The sequence below is a fragment of the Diabrotica virgifera genome, chromosome 9 (genome assembly GCF_917563875.1).
Source record: "Diabrotica virgifera virgifera chromosome 9, PGI_DIABVI_V3a".
In the NCBI taxonomy this organism is placed as follows: Eukaryota; Metazoa; Arthropoda; class Insecta; order Coleoptera; family Chrysomelidae; genus Diabrotica; species Diabrotica virgifera.
This window is the reverse complement of record NC_065451.1, coordinates 28,817,599-28,825,742: the sequence shown is the minus strand read 5'-3', so window position 1 is coordinate 28,825,742 and position 8,144 is coordinate 28,817,599. Positions and strand designations below refer to the sequence as shown.

At 33.3% G+C, this 8,144-nt stretch overlaps 1 protein-coding gene across 6 annotated transcripts in view; it reads left to right on the top strand.

Annotated features, from left to right (window-relative positions):
* Nucleotides 1-7,179: 7,179 nt before the first annotated feature.
* LOC114336973 (zinc finger protein OZF-like) overlaps nucleotides 7,180-8,144 on the top strand; it is a 181,829-nt gene continuing 180,864 nt past the window's right edge. For 3 of the 6 annotated variants that reach the window (XR_007700929.1, XR_007700928.1, XM_050662228.1), the window contains exon 1: nucleotides 7,193-7,516. The gene's annotated coding sequence lies outside the window, so the exon portion shown is untranslated. Of the gene's footprint in view, nucleotides 7,517-8,144 lie in introns of all 6 variants that reach the window. The other 3 variants (XM_050662231.1, XM_050662229.1, XM_050662226.1) reach the window with 3 other exon arrangements.

The following is an 8,144-nucleotide window of genomic DNA, read 5'->3' as shown; positions in this document are numbered from 1 at the left end:
TCGCAAACTTCTACCATAGTCCAGGGCGCATCTATTTTGAGATGGACGTTAAGAGGTGACTCGATATTCTTTTGCAGAAATTGCTTGAAATTAACTCACACGATAATAATTGAGTTATCCTCCCACTCAGAAAGGTCCGGAACATTGTTTAAATAATCAAAATGTCAAAAAAATGAAGGAAGAATTCGATTTTTTCTTCGTTTTTTGATTATAACTTTAAAAGTGTTCATTTTCGACCAAAGTTGCACTGACATAAAAGTTGCGTAATTAAATTTCCTACAATATAGGATTGGTTATTATTTATTGGTTATTAATTACATAAAAGTGCACATGAGAGTGCATACTGGTGAAAAATTTAGATGTGAAATTTGCGCTAAAGAATATGCAAATTGTAGTAAAGGTTTAAAAAGACACATGAAAGTGCATACTGGTGAAAAACCTTTTACGTGTAAAATATGCGCCAAAATGTTTTCCAAAAGTCAGATTTAAAAAGACATATGGCATTGCACAATTTTAAAAAGCGTTTCACTTGTAACGTATGCAACAATGGCACAATAAGCCCATGAGGCTGCAGTGCCATCGGAGACATATGTCAGACGACCTCCAAAAAAAAAAAAAAAAAAAACGTATGCAACAAACAGGTTTCACATAGTTCTACTTTACAATTACATGTAAGAGTGCCTACTGGTGAAAACCATTTGAATGTGAAATTTGCAGCAAACAGTTTTCAATCAAACAAGATTTAAAATGACATATAACCGTGCATACTGGTGAAAAACCTGAGTGTAAAATATGCTCCAAACATTTTTCAAGAAAGTCAGGATTTAAGTCAGACAAGTGCACACGGGTGAAAAGCCTTTCACCTGTAACGTATACAGCAAACAGTTTTCACATAGTTCTACTTTACGAGCACATATGGCAGTGCATACTGATGAAAAACCATTTGTTTGTGAAATTTGCGCGAAACGATTTTCATTGAAGAAACATTTAAAATCATATATGAAGGTGCATACTGGTGAAAAACCTTTCACATGCAAAATATGCTCCAAACAGTTTTCTTACAAGTGTAGATTAACAGCACATATGAAGACACACACTAGTAGAACGAGACAGAGTGCTATATGAAAGAAATGTCGTTTTGACACACGTTTTAAAAGACATACTTATACTATTAATCCGAAGATTATTTATATATATTATACTAATTATTAAGACGTAAGAAACAAATAAATTTTAAACATTTTAATTGTATTTTTATTTAAATATTAAACTAATTTTAATATTTAAAATAATACCAAAAATTAAAAATAACGTTAATACGTTATTTTTTATGAACTGAAGCGTCCGCCGTCCCCTCGATAGGGAACTTGCACATTTTTTATTACATAATAATGTTCAGTTTTGTATAAAAATGAGTCTTCCAAAATTTCACGCTTCAAAAACTCATAATAACTTAGAAGTACAAATTTAAAGTCTTCTGTATTTTAAAATAGTTCAAACGACCCGTGACGTCACATAGTTTCACCAAATACTATTGACTGTAATACATACAACTCTTGACATTCCCCATTACATTTGGGGAAGCAAAAAACTAGAGCCATCTAGCGGTCAGCGGTGATAACCAGAGCAATCTAACCTTACATTTATAAAATTGCTTTATTATTGTTTTTGTATACCTAAGTGTTTGAACTATTTTTATTTTAATTTAATTTTGCAAAATTAGCTTGTTATTCAAAAATTTATAAAATTAAATTTGAATGTTTACGTCAAATTTTACGTTGTCACAACGTAGTTTCACCGCAAGCCGACAGTGACGCTAGTGGCAACGTGCTTCCAGATTTTTGTGGGAGTTGGACGTATTACAGTCAATAGTATTTGGTTTAACTACATGGTTTCGTGTCACGGTTCTTAGACATTACTACGGTTGCCTAAATCGACTAACCAATGAACATTAAGGGTGAGATTACGTCACGAGAGTTTACTGTCATTTGAATCGTAATATGATTTTTTCGAATCTTGAGAAAACCAAGTATTTTAGAAAAATTTAAACGCAGGATGCAAGATTACATTATTACCGAGGGCGGAAAGCCCCTTAGAATAAACAAGCAGATTCTATTGAATGAAATATTTGAAATTAAATATCACACTTCTCTTTTATTGTCAGCCCTGTAACTTATTAAAATAAACATTATAGAAGTTTTCAGAGACTTTCAGCCCTCGGTAATAATGTAGTCTTTCATTCTGAGTTTAAATTTTTCAAAAATATTTATTAGTTTTCTCAGGATTCGAAAAAAATGAATACAATTAAAACACATTGAGAATTTTGACATGCGTCAAAGTTTTGCATTAACTCAATGTAAAATTCTGAACTGTTGAATTCCAGCTTCCTAATAATTATTTTACATCAAAAGACATTAGAAACTATTTGAAGAGGATTGAAATCTGTATTGGAAATAACTGTTAAAATTGGTCTACGTAATTAAACATATTCCAAAATTTTGTAAAAATGTAATACATTTTAGTTTTCAGCCCAAACTTAGGCCACACACAATGCAATAATGTTCACATTTTTGAACTGTCAATATTTTTATTTTATCATCTATTGTTTAAAAACAATACAGTTGATAAGATACCCTCAGTTGCGGAGAAAGGATTAATAATAAAGATTTTTTTATTCAGTCAATGGTGTGAGTACTGTCAGTTAAATAGTAACGTGTGGCCTTACTTTTACACGCATACCTATTGTGGCAAATGTATCATATTTTTCAAAATTTTGGAATGCATTTAAATCGTAGAACAATTTTAACTTTTGATTTTAATACAGATTTTAATTCTCTACAAGTATTCTCTCATGACTTTTGATGTAGAATAATTAGGGAAGCAGGAATTCAACAATTCAGAACTTTACATTGAGTTTCCTATGGCCCTTTTTACGATTCGCCACCCGGTATAAGATAAAATGTTTACTATTTGTCTTATTATTTCATAATAACACAAATAATACACATATATACACAATAACACACATTCAATGATCGAAAATAATTTAAAAATATGGGAATGTAAACTCTTGTGACGTAAAGTCAAAAATATAAGTCTCCCCACCACCGTCGGACAAGACAACCGTAATAAAGTCTAATAACCGTGGTTTCGTGTATGGTTATATTTAAGTATATTCTTCTTCTTCTTTAGTTTATTGGCCTCCACCTACTTGGGTATTTGGCGATGTGGCGAGCTCGTCGTCGTGGAATAAAGGAAAAATATTTATATTTTAATGGCATTTATCGTATGTCAGGGTAATAATATATACCAGTTTGTTGAGATTTGAGTTTGATACAGTTTTTGAATGAAAGGACTGAAGGTTTACTATGGAAAATAAAACTATTTTGTAAAAGTACAAGTTTTCTATGAATAGCTCAAACGATCAAAACACTTGTAACGTCACATAATTGTATTTTCTACTGACGTTTATAATGTCTAATTTAAAATTATATACAATTCTGTTTACTTTATTGGTGTAGAATGTAAACATATAACCGGGTGACGTCACGACGCGTTTTGGGCTGGCTGGTATAATTTGAATTTTTAATCGTCTTTAGGGGCCAAATGAAAGACAAACAAAACTTTTTTATCTTTGATACATGTTTTAAATTATGTTGTGTTGTGATTTATAACATATTTTTCGAATTTAAAATTTTATGCAAGTTCACTATTGCTTTTCTCGTGAGGACTCGTATAAACTCTAAAAAAACGTCGTTTTTCGTCAAAACATTTATACTATAATTTTTTCATAGGCAAATCTATAGCCTGTCGACTTTCTGCTGTATTTTCGTCATATTTTAAAATCATTAAAAATGGTAAATTCTCGATAAATAATGTCGATCCGTCATTTTTTGACGAACTGGAGCGTCCCAGCAATTGCTTTCTAGAAATTCTAAAAAAGTCAGATTTTCTATACAATTTTAATAGAAGTATAACTTCTATCGTGCGTACAAAGTACACACACATTCTTTTTTTCTATATTAATAAATCCAAAAATATAAATGAAAACTATTTAAAAAGTCAGTACAAATATAAACTCAATTTTGTCTCTGCTCTCACAACTTTTAAAACACAACGAAAACCATAATAATAAAAATGACAACACATTCTTTAACCACAGCCGCCATATTAGATAATTTTTGACATGTCATTAGAATATACAATCAGAGCTAACGTATATCTGCGCGTGGCACCAACTTTTTTGATGAATTCGCGCACATTTACATTCACTCCCGATCGCGCCTAAAATAAAACTTCAAAAAATTATTATGGGTTCATTTGTACGCAGGTAACCTCCTTGCTATGTGCTGTCGACATTGACCGGGACTTAACTAGTAGCATCCACCGCGATTCACTTGTTCTGTTCGTACATTAAACGCCTATTCCTGGGCATAGGCTTCCCCTAGTAATCTCCATTGGTCTCTATTCTGGGCGATCTGCACATAGATATAACAGAATAGATCAGGCTAGTCATATGCCACTCCATGCATCGGGGTGTAACGCCGATATCAAGTACGGTGGTCTAGCTATCTTTGTCTGTCGTGCGAGTGTGAGCGTATCTACCAAGAGGTGGGAATAACGGAACGACAGTGACACACAGGCGGCGGCGGCCATCATATGCTAGAGAGAGAAAGCTAAGCGCTGGTAGAGAGAGATAGATAGACCACCGACCCGAACTGTTCCGCGTTACGCTATTTTTCGAACTGGCCTAATCTATTCTGTTATATCTATGGATCTGCATCCATTCGTGTCCTGTCGTTCTCTTAAGGTCGTCCGTCCAGACGGTTATTAGACTTTATTACGGTTGTCTTGTCCGACGGTGGTGGGGAGACTTATATTTTTGACTTTACGTCATAAGAGTTTACATTCCCATATTTTTAAATTATTTTCGATCATTGAATGTGTGTTATTGTGTATATATGTGTATTATTTGTGTTATTATGAAATAATAAGACAAATAGTACACATTTTATCTTATACCGGGTGGTGAATCGTAAAAAGGGCCATAGGAAACTCAATTTAAAATTCTGAATTGTTGAATTCCTGCTTCCCTAATTATTCTACATCAAAAGTCGTGAGAGAATACTTGTAGAGAATTAAAATCTGTATTAAAATCAAAAGTTAAAATTGTTCTACGATTTAAATGCATTCCAAAATTTTGAAAAATATGATACATTTGCCACAATAGGTATGCGTGTAGGCAACAAAACATACTGGAGATATCATAGGCTTATGAAGGACAAGAACTTATCCAGAAATACAAAACTGAAAATATACAGAGTTGCAATCAGACCAGTAGTTACGTACGCAGCTGAGACAATGTGCCTCACGGAAAAAGATGAAGAAAAATTGAGAATATTCGAAAGGAAAATCCTCAGACGCATTATGGGCCCGATAAGAATGGACAACGGAGAAATGAGAAGAAGAATGAACCATGAACTAAGACATAATGAAGGGAGAAGATATAGTTAGATTTATTAAATCACAGAGGCTGAGATGGCTGGGACACATAGAAAGAAGGAAAAACTACCGACTGATTAAGAAGATCACCAAATGGAAACCGGCAACTGAAAGACCAAGAGGAAGACCCAGAGAGAGATGGGAGGACCAGGTCATGAAAGATATCAAAATTATGGAAGTGAGAAACTGGAGGGAACTATGCACATATCGAAATGAGTGGAACAAAATAGTAACGAAAGCCAAGCCATACAACAAACTTTGACAACATACAAGTGGAATGCGGAGTGATTCACCGCAATAAGCGAATCTGAGACCTCTAAGTAAGAGCGGCAAACATTCCACCTGGAATGAAAAGCCCTGATGATGAGGTATGCGTGTAAAAGTAAGGCCACACGTTACTATTTAACTGACAGTGCTCACACCATTGACTGAATAAAAAAATCTTTAATATTAATCCTTTCTCGGCAACTGAGGGTATCTTATCAACTGTATTGTTTTTAAACAATAGATGATAAAATAAAAATATTGACAGTTCAAAAATGTGAACATTATTGCATTGTGTGTGGCCTAAGTTTGGGCTGAAAACTAAAATGTATTACATTTTTACAAAATTTTGGAATATGTTTAATTACGTAGACCAATTTTAACAGTTATTTCCAATACAGATTTCAATTCCCTTTAAATAGTTTCTAATGTCTTTTGATGTAAAATAATTATTAGGGAAGCTGGAATTCAACAGTTCAGAATTTTACATTGAGTTAATGCAAAACTTTGACGCATGTCAAAATTCTCAATGTGTTTTAATTGTATTCATTTTTTTCGAATCCTGAGAAAACTAATAAATATTTTTGAAAAATTTAAACTCAGAATGAAAGACTACATTATTACCGAGGGCTGAAAGTCCCTGAAAACTTCTATAATGTTTATTTTAATAAATTACAGGGCTGAAAATAAAAGAGAAGTGTGATATTTAATTTCAAATATATTTCATTCAATAGAATCTGCTTGTTTATTCTAAGGGGCTTTCCGCCCTGGGTAATAATGTAATCTTGCATCCTGCGTTTAAATTTTTCTAAAATACTTGGTTTTCTCAGGATTCGAAAAAATCATATTACGATTCAAATGACAGTAAACTCTCGTGACGTAATCTCACCCTTAATGTTCATTGGTTAGTCGATTTAGGCAACCGTACAAGGGTACAAGTACCGTAGTAGTACCACCGAACAACAGTTGTTCGGTGGTAGTACTACTACTATGTCTAAGAACCGTGGTCCGTCCATCTCATCTATGGTCTTCCTCTTTTTCTTTTGTGATCCCATGGTCGCCAGTGTAGAATTCGCTTATTCCATCTTTCATTTTTTGCCTCAGAGTGGGCCGGCGATGTTTCATTTAAGTTTTGCAACCTCTCTTGATAGGTGCATTGTTCACCTCTGTTTTTTCTCTGATTCATGAGTTTCTTTTCTTTTCTTGTCTTTAAGACCGATACCCAGCATCTGTCTTTCCATTGCTCTTTGTGTTTTGGATATCCTGGATTTAGATATAGCAAAATCCATAAAATAATAAGGAAAACTACAAATTTGATTTTCAGGAGAAAAAAAAGAGAAATCAGTAGATTCGACGGGAAATTGGTAGCCGTGGCATCACTGTTGATAACACCAAATTTTTAGGCCACTGCTGGCTGCCGGGTCTATATATTAAACGTCTTACGGTAAAATGATCTAAATAAATAAAGAGAAGAAGAATTTTAAAATTTGAACTACTACTACTGGCGTCGGCGTCCATATTATTTTTTGTTATTATGTATTCATAGAAGAGTGTATGTATTGTAGTAAATGTAGTGTAGTATTGTCGTCACTCGTCACCGTGGTCGTTACACAACACTCTTTTATCTAATATGATCACCTCACTGGTTCTTGTTTAAGTTCAATTCAACTCGACTCGACTAAAATTCGGTGCCCACGATTGTGTTATGTGTTGTAGTTGTATGGGAAACATCGTCTACAGAAAACATTAGGTATTTATAAGGCTATTACATTAACGCTGCTTTAACATTAACACTGCTTTTTTATAAGCACTTTTACAAAAATTTGTCACAATAGAATATTTTAACTATCGTTGGCTTAGTGTGAAAACCTCGTATCTAATTTTTTTCGAAAATGACATTTTGGTGGTTTTAGTTTGAAAACCTGATATCTCACGATTTACAACTGTTAGAAAAAATCCAAATACACCAGACTATTTGTTACAGCAGAAAAAAGAAACCAGGTATATCACTTGGTCTCTTGATTTAGTGTGAATACCAGGGGCCCGTTTCACAAAACTACACGTTTGTCAGTTACAATGAAATTCTTACCAAGTTTGGCAAAATATTATCTCGTTATTAGTGTTTCACGAATGCACAAGTATTCACTTGTAACCACTAATGAATTTTACAATTTTACAAGTAAATTACTTGTAAGCTACTAACAATTTACTTGTTCAACACAAGAATAATTTACAAGTTTGTAGTTGACAGTTGTAGTGAACTAAACATTTTCTACCTAACTTTGAAGGTAGGTAGTTGGTTTGACAAGTGTAATAAGTGTAGGAAAAATGTTGTCTAGTAGCAGCTCTTCGTCAGAAAATGAAAATGAGGTATTTGT